The sequence below is a fragment of the Aedes albopictus genome, chromosome 3, assembly GCF_035046485.1.
Source record: "Aedes albopictus strain Foshan chromosome 3, AalbF5, whole genome shotgun sequence".
In the NCBI taxonomy this organism is placed as follows: domain Eukaryota; kingdom Metazoa; phylum Arthropoda; class Insecta; order Diptera; family Culicidae; genus Aedes; species Aedes albopictus.
Genome location: NC_085138.1, coordinates 217,815,841 through 217,830,403, shown reverse-complemented (window position 1 = coordinate 217,830,403; position 14,563 = coordinate 217,815,841). Strand labels below are relative to the sequence as shown.

General features: G+C 51.6%; 1 protein-coding gene across 13 annotated transcripts in view; it reads left to right on the top strand.

The window, feature by feature from the left end:
• Positions 1–14,563, top strand: part of LOC109411912 (dystrophin) — a 387,179-nt gene that overhangs the window by 102,538 nt on the left and 270,078 nt on the right. The window lies entirely within an intron of this gene.

Here is a 14,563-nt window from a genome sequence, read left to right as displayed (position 1 = left end):
CCAATGCGATTGGATTGCCGCAGCTGAATGTGCTTTCCAAGAGCATTTCTGCGATCTACTCGGAGTACAGCCAACTCCACACCAAGATCGTAGGGCTCGTACCGGACGAAGCAATGGAGGACCAGTGTTACGTTTAGTAATAAATTTGTCGCATAAGCCATCCATTAGTCAATAAGTGAGCATTATACTGAACCGTTGAACGAGAGCGCAAGCTGTCACGTGCCCAATCAGTTGAGCACCTCTGCCTGAAAGCTTTCATCAGCCCAGCCATCCTACGCACCCAACGATTAGATGCAGAAAATTACCACGCACAAATACCACTGATAGTCGATGCTGGAACGTGTGCGATCGCGACGGCGAACGAGAGTCAGCTTTGGTAAACCCATACCAAAGAAAAGTGGTGTTCAACACCGTCGTTCAACATCCATCAAGACACCATATCAGCCCGCACAAATCGCAGCTCCGAGTGGTGGTAACAATAACTCACACCACTTCAAGCTGTCGGGGGAAAAAACGATCGAGCAAACGGAGCTTCCACATTGTGCTGGAGTTCGATCTGGGATGCAGTCGCGCATCTGCGAGCAAAAGTAATTTAGCCGGATGACAATTAGAAGCACGTTTCCTGCATTGATCGGGTGCAATTAATATTCAGTAGTCGCGGGTGGAAAAAGTGTGACGCTGGTACAGCAGGATCCCGCAGGAGGAACCCACGTGAAAACTCCATCGAAAGCAAGAACCGGATCAATTGTTGGTCGCTCGGTTGATTCCGCGAGATCGTGATCTTCGACCAGGGCAAAGCGTGGAGCGCCGCATCGACCCGGAATTCCGATAGCTGGCTCCAGTCGGTCGGCATCGTGGTTGCTGAAAAGCAGCGACAGCTGACTGGCCGGCGCGACAGTGACCATCCGTCGAGAAAGTGCAACCGTCCGACACGCCGTAGTGGAAGAAACGCAAAAGGCCCCGCAAGGGGTTCTTTTTCCCGTTTTTCTTATTGGATTTTCGGCATTCTATCAGTCGGACCGTAGACTGGCGTGACATCGATCCACGATCGGCGAAGGACGATTCTTCAACCTAAGCAAATCCCCAGCGGGACCGTTCAGAGTCCGGTGACGGCGAGGGAGTGAACCCGACCGAAGAGAGGACGACTATATCGGTCACGTGAGTTTCTCCTCACGACGGGAGGTTGAATCCGATGGTGCTTTGTGGTGGTGCAGGGCAGGCCGCGAGCGGTCAAAAGCGGATGGGCTGGCAATTCGCCGTGCCAAGCGAACGGGCCGACCTGGTGGCGACGGATTGAGGCGGTACCGTGAGTACCTAATTCTAGTTTAAGACATGACTGCAAGACCATTAGCATAAGATTTAGCGAGGAGTAGGGTTCAGGTAGGCCGAAGAAAGATGGCAAATACATGTAATTAAAATGTTAATTTTGGCTTTGTGATTTCGTTGGTGTCTTGGCCCTTTTGGTGTCTGCTTTGTGTTTCGCTTCGGTAGTTTTTGCTCTGCCCCTACCGGGAAACTTGCAACACTGGCGCCCAACTGAAAATCCACAATTAAACTACCGTTTAGCGATTTTTTTTTGGTTTGTGATCTTAAGATTTGGTTTTGTGCCTTTTTGGTTATCCGGCCTACGATAACCAATATATTTTAGCCCTTTACGCATAAAATTCGATACATAACATGGACTACACACACTTAACAGACGAAGAGGTGACGTATGAGCTGGCTCTGCGTCACGTAGTAAATTTAGGACCCACTACCCACAGAGGGAAAGTCCTCCGTCTGAAGGCACTCGTCCAGGAGGAAGCCTTAAGAGATAACCAGCCCACTAGCTCAGCCCATGTAATGAGTCCACAGTCAAACATTGAATACTGTGAAACTCAAATACAGCAGCTGCACATAAGCACTGAAGCAGCCATTCGAACAGCCGATAGGGCTGCGATCAGTCAATGTCGAACGCGGCTGACCCACTATCGCGACAGATTACGTTTGATCAATCCTCCGATCGAATTGAGAGAGTTGCATGGAATGTTAACCATGCACGTGACTGTTTTACTCAACAAAGTGAATGGTACTAGTGTAGTGAGTAGTGTGCAACGCAGTGAGATCGAGGTGAATCATACTAGTTCAACGGGTGCCATAAGAAGAACCAACAACGAAGAGGAAGGAGCAGTCGGTGGAATGGCGGATGCCACGATTCCAGTGGGAAACAATTCAAATCAAGAATCCACACCACCGTCAGCATCACAGCCGCCTCTGATGACGTCATTCTCTGGTGGACAGGGACGAGGATTGCTGTTTTCGAGTTCGTTTCGAGCGCGAGATAACGAAGATGGAGGTGAAACACAGCCTAGACAGCGGAACACCTCACCACCGCCTCCCTACCTTCCACGGGAGCGAGAAACATGGAACCGGACAGATCGAGAAACACAATCACGAGAAGTTCACGAGCTGCAATCGAGAATAATGGAGATGCAGGAAAGAGAGCAGCGGATGCACGAAGAATACTGTCGAATGCGGGACGATCTGGAGCGGCTAGTGCGTCGAGAACGACCAGCGCCGGAACGAGGGGATGATCGACGGATTCAGAAGGCCGTGCACAACTGGCCTTTCAAGTTTCGCGGCGAAAAGGACACGACGTCACTCAACGTGTTCCTAGATCGCGTGGAGACGTTCGCGAGATCGGAAGGCATGAGTGATGCCACACTTCTGAGTTCCATCAAGCATCTACTGCAGGAGGACGCCATCGACTGGTACTCACGAGCAACGTCGCAAAACCAGTTGCGGACCTGGGACCAGTTCAAGCGGGAGATCAGAAGGGAATTCCTGCCCAGCGGATACTCCCAAATTCTGCGTCTGGAAGCCAGCTTTCGATTTCAAGGAAGGGAGGAATCCTTTGCGAAGTTCTACCGAGACATCTCAGCGCTCTTCCGCTTCGTCGATCCACCCATTCCAGACGACGAAAAGTTCTTCCTGGTGAAGAAAAACATGAACGAGAACTACGCAGCCATCGTAACAGCAGCGAGGCCTCGTTCACTGGAAGAAATGGTGGAAGTCTGCACCGGATACGACGAGACGAGGATGCTTCTGAACAGACAGCGCAGGATTCCTATTCCGCACAGCGCGCTTCTGGAACCGAACTTCGCTACACCAGTAGTTCCTAGCAGACCACCACCGGTTCAGCATCACCAACAGCCACAGCGGTTCAACAGAGTTCACGCCGTGGATGTAGAAGAAGGCGCATTCGAGCACGAAGCAGCGGAGGAAGGACCAGAAGACAATTGGCAGCACAACATCGACGAGCTGGTGGAGCAAGTCAACGCGTTGAAGTTGAACATTGAGCGGAGATCTGCGAGACCAAGCTTTGCCGCACGCGACGAAAGGCAGACAAGGCCAACGGATAGGTACAACCGGACAGAGGCTGACGTCCTGCGAGCAGCGCGGCAGTACACAAGAGAGGCGCAAACGCCGGCACAGCAGCAGCGGCCGCAAACCGCATCGTACCAGACTCGGCTACCACAACAACAGCAAGAACAGCCGCAAAGAGCACAGGGCTGGCATGCACGACAGTGGATGCCAAGTTCGGATCAGAGCGACAATAACCGAAGAAGCCAACGTATGCTGCCAGAACCAGCCAGGCAACGGGAAGATCGCCAGATACAACAGGAAGAAGCTCCGAACGGCCAACGAATAGCAATGCTTTGCTGGAACTGCGACGAGGAGGGTCACAGATTCATGGATTGTCCGAAGCCGCAAGCCATCCTATTCTGCTACCGTTGTGGAAGGAAGGGCTACTCGTTGCGCAGTTGCTTCACGTGCCGCATGGACGCGGTAAACTACCAAGCGGAGAACCAGCAGTAGAGGGGAGCAGCTCTCCGCAAAATCTCGGAGACCCCTCCGATATCCCGGAATTTCAAAACCTCAACTCGATCATTATCAACCCCGGAAGTGACAATCGACCGCACGCCGTCATATCAGTGCTGGGAAAGGAGTTGACAGCTTTGCTGGACAGTGGAGCGAACTGCTCTCTGCTAGGAGGAAGAAGAGTCGAACTGGCAGAGGAATGCGGATTGCAGAAAGGAACCGTCAGCGGCGGAATAAAGACGGCAGACGGCACGAGACACAGCATCGCAAACTTCGTCTATTTACCGATCGTGTACAACAACCGCAACGAAGTTCTTCCAGTGCTGTTGGTGCCTTCGATTCCAGACTGCATCATCCTGGGAATGAACTTCTGGGACAAATTCGGTGTAAAAGCGGTGTGTTGCACACTCGAAGCAAATCAGGAAGATCAGATCAGCGAAGAACAGGAGATGAAGCAGCTCAGTCCGGAACAGCAGAGGCGCCTGGAGCAGGCGATTCAGAAGTTTCCGAAAGCGGTAGATGGAAGATTAGGGCGCACGAAGTTGTACGAGCATCGAATCGATGTAGGGAATGCACCACCCCGCAAACAACGGCATTACCCCATGTCGCCGTACGTTCTGCAGGAGGTCAACAGAGAGATCGACCGGATGATTGCGCTGGACGTCATCGAGGAGGCGCAGTTCTCGCCATGGAACAACCCGCTGGTCGCCGTCAAGAAGAAGACGGGGCAGTATCGCGTCTGCTTGGACGCGCGTCACCTCAACTCCGTCATGGTGAACGAGGGATATCCGATTCCCCAGATAGCAGCGATCACCAACAACCTCCGAAGTAGCAAATACATCTCTTCGATCGATCTCAAGGATGCCTTCTGGCAGCTACCACTCCATCCAGGTTCGAGACAACTGACAGCCTTCACAGTTCCATCCAGAGGCCACTTCCAATTCAAGGTGGTGCCTTTCGGGCTGTGTACGGCAAGCCAAGCCCTAGCGCGACTTATGACCCACCTATTCGCCGATCTAGAGCCGCTGGTATTCCATTATCTGGACGACATCATCATCTGTTCCGAGACATTCGAAGAGCACATCGCTCTGCTCGAAGAAGTAGCCCGCCGGCTACGCCAAGCGAATCTCACGATTTCATCGGAGAAGTCTAAGTTCTGCCGAAAGAGCATGAAGTACCTCGGCTACGTAATCGACGAGCAAGGTTGGCGAGTAGACGACGAGAAGATCCAAGCGATCGTACAGTTCCCGACTCCAACAACGCGCAAAGAAGTGCAGCGATTTCTCGGTGTTTGCAACTGGTACCGACGCTTCATCGCCGGTTTCTCGCAGCTAGCAGCTCCGCTAACAAACTTGACGTCAGGCAAGACCAAGTTCCGTTGGAATCCGATAGCTGAAGAAGCGTTCCTCAAGCTAAAAGCAGCTCTGGTTTCGGCACCAGTACTGGCGATGCCGGACTACAGCAAACCGTTCGCCATAGCGTGCGATGCCAGCGACACAGCAATCGGAGCAGTGCTAACGCAGGAGATCAGCGGCGAAGAACATCCCATCAGCTACTTCTCGCAGAAGTTGTCAGCGTCGGAGAGGAAGTACTCGGTCACGGAGCGGGAGTGCCTCGCAGTGATCCGAGCGATCGAGAAGTTTAGAGGCTACGTCGAAGGAATCCGATTCATTGTCCACTGTGACCATGCAGCACTCAGCTACCTGAAGTCGATGAAGAACCCGACGGCTTTGATGAGCCGGTGGCTGTTGCGTCTAAACGCGTTCGACTTCGAGATCCGCTATAGAAAGGGTTCGATCAACGTTGTTCCAGATGCGCTCTCGAGAACAGTAGCTGAAGCAGTCTTCACGGTAGACCAAGTTCAGGATCCGTGGTACAGAAAGCTGGTGGACAGAGTGAAGAGCGAAGGAGACAAGTTCCCGGACTTCCGCATAGCGAACGACACCCTGTTCAAGAACTGCCGCTGCAAGGATGAAGTTGGAGCGGTTTACCACAAGTGGAAGCAAGTCGTTCCGAAAAAAGAGCGATTCCAACTGATCCGCAGATACCACGACGAACCGGCAGCAGCGCATCTTGGTTTCTACAAAACCTGGCACAAGCTACAAGCCCATTATTACTGGCCACAGATGCAGCAGGAGATTCACGACTACGTCCGAAACTGTGCAACCTGCAAAGCGTGTAAAGCACCGGGATCGAAGATGATGCCACAGATGGGAAATCCGAAGCCGGCGAAGACTCCTTGGGAAATGATATCAGTAGACTTTGTCGGTCCGCTCACTCGTTCCAAACGAGGAAATACGGTTTTGTTGGTAGTAGTAGACTGGGTCAGCAAGTATGTGATTGTCAAGCCGATGCATACAGCGGATTCGCAGAAGATGGTGGAGTTCCTGGAAGAAGAAGTTTGTCTGAAGTTCTCTCGGCCGCGGCTGATACTGTCCGATAACGGGAAGCAGTTCGAATCGATGGTCTTCAAATCCTGGCTAGCGAAACACAAGATCGGCCACATGAAGACAGCGTTCTACTGTCCGCAGGTCAATAACGCCGAACGCGTCAACCGCGTCGTAGTAACCTGCATCCGAGCATTGTTGGACGGCGATCATAGAGAGTGGGACGAAAAGCTACCAGCGATCACGGCGGCGATAAACGCTGCTCGGCACGAGGCGACGGGCGTCAGTCCACACGAAGCCAACTTCGGACGGAACCTGTTGTTGCACACGGATCTGTACACGCAGCAGGAGCTCAACACACCAGAAGACCCGAAGGTAGCGCAGGACCTACGACTTTCGGCGATTCGTCGAATCCAGAAGCTAATCATCGAGCGGATCAAGAACAGCCACCAACGGGCGAAGCAGCGATACAATCTTCGCACAAGATCAGTAGCGTTCAAAGTCGGAGACTTGGTTTGGCGGCGATCGTTCGTACTCTCCTCGAAGGCGGACCAAATCAACAGCAAGCTTGAGCCGAAATTCGTTCCGGCCATCGTCAAGGAGATCATCGGGACGAACCTGTACGTGCTAGAGGATGTTCTGAGCGGCAAGAAGGGAAGGTTCCACGCGAAGGACATCAAGGCGGACTAAACGAACATGTGCAAGCTATGCAAACAGGCGGTGCCCGTCAACGAAGAAGCGAACGCTGAAGAAAACACCACAATTGGGCATTATTACAGCGAACAGGAAGGCGGAGAAGCTCCAACCGGATTCTGCACTTCCGTTACACCGATTTGACGACTACATCTACTGGAATCCTCGTTCCCAGCAGCGAGATTCCAGGCTGTTCAAGCTATGTACACAGGCGGTGCCTGTCAACCACGAAGCAGTCAAGCTAGCCGAAACACCAGTCACTGGGAGATTTGATCACGAGAGCTGAGGGTGAGAAGCCGTCGTAATACTGCTCCACCGCAGCAACACCGATTGTGAGTCTACAGCAAGGATTTCCGTACAGCCGTACGAGGTTCCACAATGTTAAAGCTATGTCCGCAGGCAATGCCTGTCAACCATGAGTACCATGCTCCAAAAACACGTAACATACGGGAAAATGGTAAAAAGTCAGGTGTGATGAGCAATAACTTCTTTACGACTACCTCTCCACCTCGACAAATCAGCCAGCTTTGTGGTAGACCACGATCTACGTCAGGAACAATGAACGATTTGCGTTTCCATCACCCGATCCGTCAGAAGGCCGAACAGTAGCAAGTGGAGAATCAACATGCGGTACCCAAACACTTCCATCGCGCCAGGAGGTGTACCGTGAGCCGTTCGCCAAGCGAGAGAAATGGCACCCTGTGATCCTGGAAACGGGACGCAGGTTTCTCGTCAAGGCACCAGATGTATTCTCTGATAGGAGGAGTGGAGACCCGGAGATCGACGACCAAACATCGGTTCGGCGCGGAGTCGAAGCTTACGGCCACTATCAGGCGCAGGGAGACAGCAACTGGAGAGCTTTGGGAGAGCAGGAGGATGTAGCAAGAAGCCTACAGCGGGCGCGGGAAATTGGAACCCTGAAAGCAATGCGAGTAAGGAGGCTCCAAATACCAGGACGAAGACACGCCAAACACCAGGACGAATCGACAGCCTACTGAAGGCGAGGGAGACTGGGACCCTGAAAACAGCAGTGAGTAGGGAGGCTCCAGATACCATGTCAAAGAGCGCCGCAACCATCAGCCTACAGCGGGCAAGGGAGACTGGGACCCTGAAAACAGTAGTGAGTAGGGAGGCTCCAGATACCAGTACAGAGAGCACAGCAGTCATCAGCCTACAGCGGGCGAGGGAGATTGGGACCCTGAAAACAGCAGTGAGTAGGGAGGCTCCAAATACCAGGACGAAGATGCGCAGCAACCAACAGCCTACAGCGGGCGAGGGAGACTGGGACCCTGAAAACCGTCGTGAGTAGGGAGGCTCCAGATACCAAACGATCCAGATAACGAGTGAAGCGCAACAACACCCCGAGGAACCCTCACACCGAAACACACTAAATGGTCATGCCGTTAGCCGATCAAGACAAATCGAGCCCATCTTCAAGAATTCGACCATCCTCACTACACAGAGCTATGAGTGGCACCACTACGAAGGAACAAAATACGATCTCGGCAATCCAAGCACATCCACGACTGGATGGTGCACACGAACCCTCAAGTGTTTCCAGTCAATTCGAATGCGTGGCCAAGGGTTAAAGATCTGGGGGTCGTCATGAAATCTTCATCCCAAAAGTAACGCGACCAGGGGCGCGGTAAAACCCTATTTCCCGGGCTCATGACGATTTAGATTAGTAAATTTTTCTTTTCTCAGAATATGCACAAACCAGAACAAACCAATATTGTCCTTGTAGATAGTCTGTAAATATAGCTTCTTAATGTTTTGTGTGCGATTAAGCCTATTTTAGTCAATACAATAGGCTAAAATCCGATTTGAATGTTTGCCGTAGGATTCGTGGAAGCTGGACAAGGACATTGGTCAGAGACGATTTGAGAGGTCGAAGATTTTGCCAGGCGCAGCTGGCGTGAAGTTTAGTTAGCATTAGGATTATGCAGTTTGGAGGATAGAGAAGATTTGGCAAGCGACCAAGGCTTGCGTATGAGTTTGGTTTTAGTTGAGGAAACGATGTAACTTGAGGTCTGCTCAAGAGTTAGGTTGACCGACTTGTCTCTGACCATCATCCTAGCAGGATGAGTAATGATTTTGTGAATTTTTCATAAATCGCTTGATCATCGATTTATGAAAAATTCTTCCGCTACGGTAGAGTTGTGTTACGTTTAGTAATAAATTTGTCGCATAAGCCATCCATTAGTCAATAAGTGAGCATTATACTGAACCGTTGAACGAGAGCGCAAGCTGTCACGTGCCCAATCAGTTGAGCACCTCTGCCTGAAAGCTTTCATCAGCCCAGCCATCCTACGCACCCAACGATTAGATGCAGAAAATTACCACGCACAAATACCACTGATAGTCGATGCTGGAACGTGTGCGATCGCGACGGCGAACGAGAGTCAGCTTTGGTAAACCCATACCAAAGAAAAGTGGTGTTCAACACCGTCGTTCAACATCCATCAAGACACCATATCAGCCCGCACAAATCGCAGCTCCGAGTGGTGGTAACAATAACTCACACCACTTCAAGCTGTCGGGGGAAAAAACGATCGAGCAAACGGAGCTTCCACATTGTGCTGGAGTTCGATCTGGGATGCAGTCGCGCATCTGCGAGCAAAAGTAATTTAGCCGGATGACAATTAGAAGCACGTTTCCTGCATTGATCGGGTGCAATTAATATTCAGTAGTCGCGGGTGGAAAAAGTGTGACGCTGGTACAGCAGGATCCCGCAGGAGGAACCCACGTGAAAACTCCATCGAAAGCAAGAACCGGATCAATTGTTGGTCGCTCGGTTGATTCCGCGAGATCGTGATCTTCGACCAGGGCAAAGCGTGGAGCGCCGCATCGACCCGGAATTCCGATAGCTGGCTCCAGTCGGTCGGCATCGTGGTTGCTGAAAAGCAGCGACAGCTGACTGGCCGGCGCGACAGTGACCATCCGTCGAGAAAGTGCAACCGTCCGACACGCCGTAGTGGAAGAAACGCAAAAGGCCCCGCAAGGGGTTCTTTTTCCCGTTTTTCTTATTGGATTTTCGGCATTCTATCAGTCGGACCGTAGACTGGCGTGACATCGATCCACGATCGGCGAAGGACGATTCTTCAACCTAAGCAAATCCCCAGCGGGACCGTTCAGAGTCCGGTGACGGCGAGGGAGTGAACCCGACCGAAGAGAGGACGACTATATCGGTCACGTGAGTTTCTCCTCACGACGGGAGGTTGAATCCGATGGTGCTTTGTGGTGGTGCAGGGCAGGCCGCGAGCGGTCAAAAGCGGATGGGCTGGCAATTCGCCGTGCCAAGCGAACGGGCCGACCTGGTGGCGACGGATTGAGGCGGTACCGTGAGTACCTAATTCTAGTTTAAGACATGACTGCAAGACCATTAGCATAAGATTTAGCGAGGAGTAGGGTTCAGGTAGGCCGAAGAAAGATGGCAAATACATGTAATTAAAATGTTAATTTTGGCTTTGTGATTTCGTTGGTGTCTTGGCCCTTTTGGTGTCTGCTTTGTGTTTCGCTTCGGTAGTTTTTGCTCTGCCCCTACCGGGAAACTTGCAACACCAGGAGAACGAATACGCGGATTTTGAGGATCTGCATTACGATATTTCCAATATCGTCGAAGCGCTAATTTTGGATGCAGAACCGGTGAGTAAAGCCCCGAATCCTCCACACGGTGCAGCTGCACCTCAAGTCGTCATTCAGCAGCAGCCGCTAAAAGCGCCAATCCCGACTTTCGACGGCACCTATGCCGCTTGGCCCAAATTCAAGGCCATTTTCCAAGATTTGATGGCCAACTCGGGGGATAGTGACGCGATCAAGCTCTATCACCTCGACAAGGCGCTGATCGGCGAGGCGGCTGGTGTGCTGGACACCAAGGTCCTAAGTGAGGGCGACTACGACCACGCTTGGGACATTCTGACGGACCGCTACGAAAATCGACGCGTGATTGTGGAAGCTCACATCCGTGGGTTACTCTATCTGAGAAAGATGGCATCGGAGTCTCATAAGGAGCTACGGGAGCTTCTCAATGAAGCGACTCGACACGTCGAAAGTCTTCGCTACCTTAATCAAGAAATGACGGGAGTTTCGGAGCACATGGTCGTGTACCTGATCGTCTCGGCGCTTGACAAGTCCACCCGAAAGGCCTGGGAAGGAACCCAGAAGAAAGGAGACCTTCCCAAATACAAACAGACTATCGATTTCCTTAAATCGAGAAGCCAGATCCTGGAGAACTGCGAGGAAGCCTTCCCTCCAGCGAACCCTGTAGCGAAGCCAAAGCAACTCTAGTTGCCTTTGAAAAATCCACCACAGAAGAGCCATGCGGTTTCCACTATCTCGCAGGAGTGTGAGATTTGCGGTGGCGCTCACCGAAACATACAGTGCACGGCGTTGAGCAACTTAACGCCTCCCCAGAGAAGCGAGAAGATCCGAGCTGCAGGACTTTGCTTCAACTGCCTGCGTAAGGGGCACCGCTCTCGAGAGTGTCCATCCGACAAGACATGCCACAAATGCCAACGCCGGCACCATACGCTGCTCCACGATGATGGGGCAATCACCCAGGATACGCGGTCCAACATTTCCCTCCCCGCGGAAAGCGCGGTATTGAGACCACCGCCGGTTCCAGCTGTTCCGTCTCTACCTACGGCGGTGCATGAGAAGCCTTCTGCCATTGATCAACCAGTATCCACCATCTGCTCGTCGAACTTCGCCCAGTCATCGAAAACAGTACTGCTGCTCACCGCAGTCCTACAGGTACTCGATAAGAAGAGCCAGCCGCATCCATGCCGCGTCTTGTTGGACAGCGGCTCCCAGGTGAATTTCGTGACTGAAGAGTTGACCAACCGCCTGGGTCTGCCGAAGAGACAAGCAAACGTTCCGATCACCGGGATCAATGCTTTGCGCACTCTCGCCCGCGATAAGGTAAGCCTAAAGATTAAGTCCCGAGTATCCAGCTTCCGAGCAGACCTCGAGTGCCTAGTAACCCCGAAGGTGACCGGCACAATTCCTTCGTCGAAGATAAACATCGACCACTGGGACATACCCGACGGTGTCGTCTTGGCCGACCCCACATTCCACATACCCGACAATGTGGACTTGCTGATCGGCGCTGAGCTATTTTTCGACATCCTCAAGCCGAGTAAGCTGTATCTAGCCGACAACCTTCCGCTCCTGCGAGAAACCCACTTTGGGTGGATCGTGTCCGGAGTCATCGTCGAGCCACAAGTAGCCAACGTTTCCGTGCAACAAGCCAACCACGCATCCGTGGACGAGTTCGAGTGGACGATGCACCAGTTATGGCAAATCGAGGAAGTTCCAGACGTCCCGAAGCTTTCCGCCGAAGAGGTGACAACCGTTTCTCCAAAAGAACCAACGTGCAAGAGTGATTATCTTTCGACGAGCCAGAAGAATTTCCTTGTCAGCAACGAATCAACCATGTTTATCGACAGTGAAGCCGAATACTACAAGTTACCGTCGTCAAGCAAAGCGCATATCGGAATCGACCCGGTGACGAACCCGTTCCGAATTCCATTCGACCCGATTGGAGTTGATCCGAAGCTGACGGTTCTGATGCCTACCGGAATAGATCCGGTGCTGAAGCCCGTTCCACCACCACCAGGATTCCATCCCACGCAGAGGTGGATCCCGAAATCAACCGGAATGCCTCCGGCGCCTCAGAATTTGACCCATCCGGCATTCCAACAGCAACTAAATCCGACCGGTCTCTTTCCGGTATTGCAGCCGTACCAATCTGCGACCGGCTCCTGTCCAGTATCCCAGACGCTGCAATTCGTGACCGAATCCCGTTCGGTAACCCTACAGTATCAGTGTTCGACCGGTTCTTTCCCCGTAACCCAGCAGTTCCAGCGTGCAACCGGATCACATTCAGCCAGTCCGGTATTCGATTCCGCCTTGATGCCCGTCGATACCAACTCAGCGGCCAAGACGTCTACGTGGTTCACCGATCCTCCTCCGATAGCCAAGCCGTTCCCGAAGTTCACTGGGATCAGTCGAGTGGTGAAGCCGATCGTGATGCTCGTCGGAACCAGTCCAGCAGCTACGCCTTCGATCGTATCAGCCGGTCTCAGTCCGGTAACAAAGCTATCTGAGACGTTCGCTAGAAGCCGTCCAGTGATCAAGTCAAACCCCAAGTCAACTACCACTGCTACAGTATCCTCGCTGGTACTTCTACGTGTGTCAGCATCATCAGGCTTGCTTCGAATGGTGAAGCCTACTCCGAAGAATACTGCATCTAAGAAGCGAACCTCTGTGACAAACGGAACTCGTCTGGCACTCAAGCCAAACCGGAAGACAGCCGGAACCCGTCTAGTCTTGAGAGAACCTCCCGAGAATAAGTTGATCGTGGTGTTATCAATGTTGAAACAACCACCATTGGATCCGCCACCGCTCAAGCTGACTGGTGCCTATGAACATCCCAATTTCTACCCGTGGCCGTGGAAGCCACCCGAAACCATTCAAGCCATGTCGACCCAGCGAGGCATCCCGAGGCACGTGTCCCGAACACGCGCACCCAACAACCTGAAAATAGCTGAGCAAGACCACAAAACCCATCGAGGACTATGCAACTTGCCCAGCCCCAGCGAACCTTAATTAGTCTTGAGTAACCTCAACGGGGGGAGTATGTTCCGACTACCGTCGGAAGTTGGACCACTACTACTACCACATTTTGCTAAAGTAAACCCCAAACTCGAGCCAGCGCACCAACGACGGCGGAGTACTGTTTTACTACCACTACAGCTCAAGCCACCGCATCAGCGGCGGCGACAGTCAGTCTCTACCGAAGCGTCGAACCGATCACGCGCGCATCCGATCGCAGTAGCAGCAGCAAAAGTGCAAAGGAAGAATTCAAATAGAGAGGAAAGAAGAGAAATAAATGTAGTGCTAAGATTTGTAACCGTCCGTGTTCCGAATACTATTTTACCATCGAAGAATTGGCCCTTGCCAAATTCCCTTCCTGAAGTGATTCTTCCCCTGTTGGCCCTTGCCAAATCAGGTTGTGTCCGCCATTTTTCGACCTCCGATTCCCAGAGGATTGGCCCTTGCCAGTCCTTGCTCCGCTCGCGAGTGTTTTCTCCAAAAACTAAAGTGATACAGTCCGCTGCAGTTCGACCCACCCTGCTGGGCTCGAACACCAACCAATTGTCCTAGATTAGAATTACTCCACATACATTTCCGTATGATTATTTTTTTTTCTCTATTTTTGTTTCATTGTATATTGGTCCCGCTCCCACACTTATCGTTCCGGCTTTGCGTAAATTAAGATGTTTGTCAGCATTATTGCGAAGATTTTCTTTTTGGAAAATCAAACACTCTACTAAGAGATGCTCTTCAGGTATCTCTTTTGCACTATGGATACATACAAGCAGGCGGACAAACATATTTTCGAGGATTTGTTAGTTTTCTGGTCAAAATATATTGTTATTGAATTTTACGTCTTTTTCAACTTCTTCTTATTTTTCTTCTTCTTTTATCGCGTTTCTTACAATTGTTCCACTATTTCACAAAATCATCTGCTTGTTGGAAAGCTCATTATATCACAAATGATGTATTGAAACCAATAGATAATGATGATATTAATTTAAAAATATCAATTCGAAATTAAT